The sequence below is a fragment of the Procambarus clarkii genome, unplaced genomic scaffold (genome assembly GCF_040958095.1).
Source record: "Procambarus clarkii isolate CNS0578487 unplaced genomic scaffold, FALCON_Pclarkii_2.0 HiC_scaffold_97, whole genome shotgun sequence".
In the NCBI taxonomy this organism is placed as follows: domain Eukaryota; kingdom Metazoa; phylum Arthropoda; class Malacostraca; order Decapoda; family Cambaridae; genus Procambarus; species Procambarus clarkii.
The window spans coordinates 1,966,886-1,976,629 of NW_027189130.1; positions in this window are offsets into that span (position 1 = coordinate 1,966,886).

Genomic DNA, 9,744 nt, shown 5'->3' on the forward strand with positions numbered 1-9,744 from the left:
TAGGGTGGAAGTATCTACACCCTGTTCCAAAACGGCATGTACCCCTCTCCAACATGTTCCTGCATTTTCGAGGATGCAGAAAATGGCATTTTGCTCCTAATTTTCCATATTTGCATATTCCTTTAGCGGAGAATTTGCAAATGTGTTCCGGTTTTGCGTTTTTCAAGGTATTTATATCTGTGACTGTCTTGTCTACCTCTTTATTGGAGCCATCTCCGTTTTTCGTCCCAATTCCTTCATCTATGCACTCTGTCTCACTGTTGCTCTCATCGTTTATATTATCTGGCTCTGCAATATTGCTGTTATTTTGTACCACAATAGTCTCCTCCTCCTCCACACTACTGCTGCAGTTCTCTAAACTACCTGTTCCTGAGTTTTGGTCGTTATCCAATGTTATCTTTTCCCAGTCCGCATATATCACTGGTAGCCTGTCTGTGAATGATAATCTCTGTGACTCGGGAATGTTTTTCATCAGTTTAGTTATGTTCTCTAACATTAATCTGTCATCTTTGCAAACCCAGTAAATTCCTTGCCTTTTTATGCATCCTGGAGCTAATTCTGTACAGCCCAGGTGAAATCTTATGTTACAGATGCAACACGTTACGCCTGCATTACGTCTTCCCAGTACTCCCGAACACTCGCCACACCTCTCCATTGTCTGATGTATTGTGTTGTATTTGAGAGTCACTGTATGGATCACTTGTTGATGTCAGTCCTTTTAACTCTTTATAAAATTATATGTATATATATTTATATGTTTAATATTTATAATATTATATGTATACCGTATATTAGTAATATTATGTATGTTATTTTGTTCAAACTTTATGGCAGGTACTTAGCGTAGGGTAGCGAAGCTGGTCCCCCGGTCAGTACAGGTGACCTCTTGTGGCCCAGGTTGATGTCACCAGTTTCCAGTTACCCGATTTATAACCACTGATGCCGCCTCTTGCCACTATTCTATATTTCTAGTATTCTATATTTATAATATTCACTTCCAACTTAGATGTTGTTATGATACCCGTTCCACATCACTGTTCCACGAATCACCGTTCACTATTTTTTTCCTAATACACGCATGTACACAAAGCCTCGTTCACTGGCTCACACGTGTCTCCCGTTTATTCTCTATTTAACACAAAGTTCTATTGTTAATGACTATTTTCAATTTTCCAGCGGGTCACTATGCACTTTGTTATGACTGTAATTAGTAATCCACGGCAGTAGTCCTACGAATCCCGGTTAATGACACGATTTTAACAGAGCGCGCACGGTACGTCTTCCCCCTCCCTCGACCTCGACTTGACTTCATACCTATGTATTAGGATGTCGCTAATTCTGTTTATGTATTCTTGGGAAGGAATCAATACATATGCTGCTGTCTTGTCGGCTTTTCTTATTGTTACATCTGTAACAATAAGAAATTGTTACATCTGTAAGATGTAACAATAAGAAAAGCCGACAAGACAGCAGCATATGTATTGATTCCTTCCCAAGAATACATAAACAGAATTAGCGACACCTTTAATGATGACACCAAATTTCAACGAATTACGAGGAACCCTGTGAAAGACCTTAAACGCAAGGTGAACAAAAAATTACTGCAATCAACGCAAAGAAAAGTAGTGTTCATTTAACTATACTCCAAGGCGACTATGGCTTATCATATGCCTATGGTAATGTTAAGACACACAAACCAGATAACCCACTATGCCCAATAATCAGTCAAATACCAACTCCGACCTCTCACCTGTCAACAAGACTTAACGAACTCCTAACTCCATACACTCCAAGCAATTATAGTCTACAATCATCAGCAGATTTCCTAGAATCAATCAAAACTACACAGCCCAATGGAATCATTGCTTCCCTGGACGTCGAATCCCTATTTACCAACGTCCCAGTCGACACAACCATAGGAATGATACTGGACAAAGTATACTCTGACGAGAGCACCCCCATATTAGACATACCCAAGCCACACTTGAAGAGTCTTCTCGAGGCATGTACAAAGGAAGCCCCTTTCATCAGTCCACAAGGAGACATGTATTTACAAATAGACGGAGTAGCAATGAGCTCCCGGAGTGTTATTTGCTATTTTTTATATGGGAACCATCGAAGACAGTCTTCAGTAGCAGACAAAAACCAACTGTATACTGCCGTTATGTAGATGACATCATAGTAAAAGACTCAGACGAACTAATTGATCTAAAAAGCCATCTAGAGAGAGAGTCAGTACTCCGATTTACACATGAAAATAGTGAAAATAACAGTCTGCTATTCTTGGATATACTAATAACAAAAACAGGAACCTTTTTAAGCCCCAACGTATATACTAAACCTACCAACATAGGATTATGCCTGAACGGTAAAAGTGAGTGCCCCAAAGATACAAAGCCAGTGTTCTCAATGCTTATATTCGTCGAGCGCTCACCAACTGCACCGACTGGAGCAACGTGAGTAGAGAGTTTGAAAAATAACACAAGTATTGGTCAACAACGGATATAGCAACACGGAAATTAACGCTGCTATAAGAAGACACTTGGATCGATGGTATAATCCTGAACCTAGAACAGAAACCACAATACCTCCAATAAAATTATATTATAAATCAACCATGCACAGTAAAAATAATAAAGAAGAAAGAATAATGAAAGAGATAATCCGTAGAGGAGTAAAAAGCATTACTTCTAACCAAAACATAGTCATGATCATATTCTACAGAAGCAAGAAGACTACCAACCTCCTTATCAAAAACAGCCCAAAGCCGACGGATAACCCTTTACATCAGTCAAACGTTATATACATGTACCCCTGCCCCCATGAAGGATGTAACCTTCAATCTAAGTACATAGGTATGACGTCGACCAAGCTGACGAGGCGTTTGACCTGTCTTCTTCAATCCGGTGTCCCCAGAAATCACATGAGACAAGCCCATGACATCACCCCTAACAAAAAAATGTTAAATAAAAATACTTGTATAATAGACAAAACCCAAGATGTAAGACGATGACAATTTCTTGAAGCAATCTACATAAAAGTAGAACAAGCTACCATAAATACTCATATTACGAAACTATTCACTCTACTCACCATACCAAGACCTGAAGGTCAAGATGCCAACATAGAAGACACTGCTCGACAAACAGCACCCACTTAGCTTGATTAATCTTTGTATGTACCCTATTTATCCTTACTTCTTTTCTCCTTCATGTCTACCCAATGTATACCCTTTGTTTACACCTAATCCCATTGTTCGATCCATTTGTATTCTCCTGACCTGCTATTAGTATAAAATATAATGTTCTGAACTGTAACATCACTTGAGAATGAACCATGTAGGTTCGAAACGTCGTGGGATTTTATAATAAGTGTAATACGTTCTTCACTTATTCACTTCTTTTTGTTCACCTTGAAAACAATATGACTTTTGGTGAACTCCTCTTACAGCTGAACCCTGATGCAAGAGCATTAGTAAGAGGGATAGAAGCCCTAAATCAGAATATATATATATATATATATATATATATATATATATATATATATATATATATATATATATATATATATATATATATATATATATATGCAAACAAGCCTGAATGGTCCCCAGGCATACATGCAACATGCTCACACCCCAGAAATGACTCGAACCCATACTGCCAGGAGCACTATGCAACTGGTGTACAGGGCACCTTATGCACTCGACCATCACGACCGGACAAAAGCAATGCATGTGCGTTGCTAAGCCAAAGCAACCTTCCCTGTCTCCCAGTCCTCCCCACCATTCCCCACTCCACCGTCCCCTCGTCCTCCGCACCAATCCCCATACCACCATCTCCTCTTCCTTCCCACCATGCCCCACTCCCCATGTCCCTTTGCCCTACCCACCATTCTCCATTCCCCCATCCCCTCGTCCCCACCATCCCAAACTCCCCCGTCCCCTCGTCCTTCCCCACCATTACCCCCTCCATTGTCCCCTCGTCCTCCACATCATCTCTCACTTCCGTCCCCTCGTCATCCCCACCATTCCCCACTCCCTCGTCCGATGCCTTCCCAAATGGTCTCATGTTCACATCAGAAAATTGGGAACATCAAGTGATCTGATGTTCCCATCACTGAAATATAAGAAAAACAGTTAAAAAATGAAATGAAAATATGAAAAAATATAAAAATAAACTATTCTCACGAAATGAACGGTCTGGTAAACAACACAGCTCAATTCCAATGCAATTCACACAAAATAATTAAATCAAAACGAAAATAAATCAAAATCTAGTAAAATTTAATTTACCAATGCAATCAGAAACATTGAAATTGAATTGTAACATCTTTAGTATGGCATGTGTGTTGCTCTTACATGAAACAGATGGCGCTGTTTTTCAAGAAAAGCATAGTTTTACCTGTCACAGGAGTGGCATCTGTGGGAAAATCCTAGCAAGGTTTAACTGTTTTTATTCTGTGAATATTCAATATTTACTTTATTTTTCTAATTACTTTAATATTATATTATTTTTATTTTATTATTTTTCTTAGTAAGTTAGTTAGCAGTAAGTGGACTGTATATATTCTGATTCAGCTTGCTAGAACTTATCACACACAATTGGAGGGACAATTTGTAGCTTAAACCAGTTTGAGGTGGATCCTTCATAAACCACAAATTGTTTACCTAGTCTTTAATATATAAATTATAAATCATACCACATATGGTGGTCTAATCTACTATTATACTGCAGTAAAATAAATTTATATCTACTAATACTATGTCTACAGTATGAACACAAAAGAGCCTAACTGCTAGTGTTGGTGGGGCTGTGCTAATTGTAGCATCAAATGGGGGTGTGGCCCTGTGCCTCTGAGTGCCACGTAATGGCGGCTGTATGGAGGCCTACAAGGCTTGATGTACAGCAGGTAACTATTCTTATAATTATATTGGGAGACAGCTTCCTGCTTCACTAACCCCCCCTCACAATTACCTGTTTGAGATGTAAGGAATTAATAATGGTTCCCTAAACATATAAATACAGGAATGACATGGAATATGTGTGTGTGTAGAGCTGAGTAAACTCATTGAGTTTGGGGATTTAATCCCACGTCTTAACGATATTTCCTACAATAATAATGGGCAGTATTAAATGCAATAGAAATACCGAAAATTGTTCTTCCCTTTGTTCATGAGATATTCGGTTGGGCGGATCGTAGATGATCCTGTGTCGAAGCTCGGAGAAAGAACCTTTTGTCTTGTAAATTCGTCAGGGAGAGCTTTCTCACTGTTTACAAGTTGCTGTGTGTACGTGACGACGCTCAAGGGGAGATACGTCCTCAAGTGTTTGGTGCTTCTATTCATGTTTAAGGAATAGAGAGTTAAGGTATATTCCTGTTGTATTTAATTATATTCAGTCCTAGTGAACAATTTTTTATTAGATTTAAACACTAGACAGTTGTTTAAAAGAAATTAGAATTGATATAAATACGTGGCGTCGATGACGTCACGGAATCACTCATTCTCTTTTCCTTTATGGGAGTAACTTATGTTATTGTGTGTGTCGGATTTCCGACAGCATCTGTACTTTTACTTACGAAATGAATGGTATGGTAAACAACACAGCTCAATTCCAACACAATGTCACACAAAATAATTCACAAAAAAATTAAAATAAATTGAAATCTATGAAAATAAAATTTATCAATGCAACCGGAAACATTGAAATGGAATTCGTGACAAATATAGTATAGCGTGCATGTTGCTTTTATGTGCAACAGATAGCGCTGTTTTTCAAAAACGTATGTTTTTATCTGTCACTGTGGATAGCATCTATACAATAGGTATATAAAGCCACGCATCTATTCGAATGGAACGTTGTGTCAAAATTTCCAAGCAATCGGTGAAGAACTTTGGGGATACAGCATGTGTTGCTCTTACGTCCAACAGATGGCGCTGTTTTTCAAAAAAAAGCATGTTTTTTTATGTCACAGGTAAGGCATGTCAATAGTAGGTATATAAAAACATGCGCCAATTCGAATGCAACGTCGTATCAAAATTTCAAAGCAATCGGTAAAGAGGTTTCAGAGATTTCTCTCACATGAAAAACACAGTTTTTCAAAAATATCATGGTATTTCCTTCACAGATGGGACATCAATATAATATATATAGAAAAACCTGCTGGGATGCGAACATTTCCATTTTTATTTATATATATATATATATATATATATATATATATATATATATATATATATATATATATATATATATATATATATATATAATATATATATATATATATATATATATATATATATATATATATATATATATATATATATATATATAAATATATAGTTGTGCATTAATTGGGTGTTGACTTCTTGATGTGTAGTGCCTCGCAGACGTCGAGCCGCGATGTCTGCGAGGCTGACTATATATATATATATATATATATATATATATATATATATATATATATATATGTCGTACCTAATAGCCAGAACGCACTTCTCAGCCTACTATTCAAGGCCCGATTTGCCTAATAAGCCAAGTTTTCATGAATTAATGTTTTTTCGTCTACCTAACCTACCTAACCTAACCTAACCTAGCTTTTTTTGGCTACCTAACCTAACCTTACCTATAAATATAGGTTAGGTTAGGTTAGGTAGGGTTGGTTAGGTTCGGTCATATATCTACGTTAATTTTAACTCCAATAAAAAAAAATTGACCTCATACATAGAGAAAAGGGTTGCTTTATCATTTCATAAGAAAAAAATTATAGTAAATATATTAATTCAGGTAAACTTGGCTTATTAGGCAAATCGGGCCTTGAATAGTAGGCTGAGAAGTGAGTACTGGCTACTAGGTACGACATATATATATATATATATATATATATATATATATATATATATATATATATATATATATATATATATATATATATATGTCGTACCTAGTAGCCAGAACGCACTTCTCAGCCTACTATGCAAGGCCCGATTTGCCTAATAAGCCAAGTTTTCCTGAATTAATAAATTTTCGCTAATTTTTTTCTTAGGAAATGAAAAAGCTACCCATTTCATTATGTATGAGGTCAATTTTTTTTTATTAGAGTTAAAATTAACGTAGATATATGACCGAACCTAACCAACCCTACCTAACCTCACCTAACCTATCTTTATAGGTTAGGTAGGTTAGGTAGCCGAAAAACAATTAATTCAGAAAACTTGGCTTATTAGGCAAATCGGGCCTTGCATAGTAGGCTGAGAAGTGCGTTCTGGCTACTAGGTACGACATATATATATATATATATATATATATATATATATATATATATATATATATATATATATATATATATATATATAAATAAAAATGGAAATGTTCGCATCCCAGCAGGTTTTTCTATATAGGTTAGGTAGTGCATATATATATATATATATATATATATATATATATATATATATATATATATATATATATATATATATATATATATATATATATATTAGTATATTTTGGTAGCAGTCTTTCCTGTAGACATATATTATTAAATATGACCGAAAAAGTAAGATTAATAATTCTAACACGAATTTTCTCAATCTTTCGTACATTTCTTTTCACTGTTGGAGGTAAATCAAAAATCAATTCTCCAAAATTCATTTTTATTTCTAGTCTGACGCAACACGAGCGTGTTTTGTAAAACTTATTACATTTTCAAAGACTTTAGTTCACAAATACACAACTGAATAGAACTTACGCATCTCCGATTTTATATCTACATTTGAGTGAGGTGGAAGGGGTGATGTGGCATTAACACAAGACAGAACAACAGGGGGCATTAATAGGGTATTAATTTCATCAACACAAGACAGAACAAGAGGTGGTATTAATAGGGTATTAATTTCATCAACACAAGACAGAACACGAAACAATGGGTATTGAATAGAAGTGTTTGTAGAAAGCCTATTGGTCCATATTTCTTGATGCTTCTATATTGGAGCGGAGTCTTGAGGTGGGTAGAATATAGTTGTGCATTAATTGGCTGTTGATTGCTGGTGTTGACTTCTTGATGTGTAGTGCCTCGCAAACGTCAAGCCGCCTGCTATCGCTGTATCTATCGATGATTTCTGTATTGTTTACTAGGATTTCTCTGGCGATGGTTTGGTTGTGGGAAGAGATTATATGTTCCTTAATGGAGCCCTGTTGCTTATGCATCGTTAAACGCCTAGAAAGAGATGTTGTTGTCTTGCCTATATACTGGGTTTTTTGGAGCTTACAGTCCCCAAGAGGGCATTTGAAGGCATAGACGACGTTAGTCTCTTTTAAAGCGTTCTGTTTTGTGTCTGGAGAGTTTCTCATGAGTAGGCTGGCCGTTTTTCTGGTTTTATAGTAAATCGTCAGTTGTATCCACTGATTTCTGTCTGTAGGGATAACGTTTCTATTAACAATATCTTTCAGGACCCTTTCCTCCGTTTTATGAGCTGTGGAAAAGAAGTTCCTGTAAAATAGTCTAATAGGGGGTATAGGTGTTGTGTTAGTTGTCTCTTCAGAGGTTGCATGGCGTTTCACCTTAATTCTTATGATGTCTTCGACGAAACCATTGGAGAAGCCGTTGTTGACTAGGACCTGCCTTACCCTACGTCCTAGTCAACAACGGCTTCTCCAATGGTTTCGTCGAAGACATCATAAGAAGGAAAGTGAAACGCCATGCAACCTCTGAATAGACAACTAACACAACACCTATACCCCCTATTAGACTATTTTACAGGAACTTCTTTTCCACAGCTCATAAAACGGAGGAAAGGGTCCTGAAAGATATTGTTAATAGAAACGTTATCCCTACACACAGAAATCAGCGGATACAACTGACGATATACTATAAAACTTAAAACACGGCCAGCCTACTCATGAGAAACTCTCCAGACACAAAACAGAACGCTTTAAAAGAGACTAACGTCGTCTATGCCTTCAAATGCCCTCTTGGGGACTGTAAGCTCCAAAAAACCAAGTATATAGGCAAGACAACAACATCTCTTTCTAGGCGTTTAACGATGCATAAGCAACAGGGCTCCATTAAGGAACATATAATCTCTTCCCACAACCAAACCATCGCCAGAGAAATCCTAGTAAACAACACAGAAATCATCGATAGATACAGCGATAGCAGGCGGCTTGACGTTTGCGAGGCACTACACATCAAGAAGTCAACACCAGCAATCAACAGCCAATTAATGCACAACTATATTCTACCCACCTCAAGACTCCGCTCCAATATAGAAGCATCAAGAAATATGGACCAATAGGCTTTCTACAAACACTTCTATTCAATACCCATTGTTTCGTGTTCTGTCTTGTGTTGATGAAATTAATACCCTATTAATACCACCTCTTGTTCTGTCTTGTGTTGATGAAATTAATACCCTATTAATGCCCCCTCTTGTTCTGTCTTGTGTTAATGCCACATCACCCCTTCCACCTCACTCAAATGTAGATATAAAATCGGAGATGCGTAAGTTCTATTCAGTTGTGTATTTGTGAACTAAAGTCTTTGAAAATGTAATAAGTTTTACGAAACGCGCTCGTGTCGCTTCAGACTAGAAATAAAAATGAATTTTGGAGAATTGATTTTTGATTTACCTCCAACAGTGAAAAGAAATGTACGAAAGATTGAGAAAATTCGTGTTAGAATTATTAATCTTACTTTTTCGGTCATATTTAATAATATATATATATATATATATATATATATATA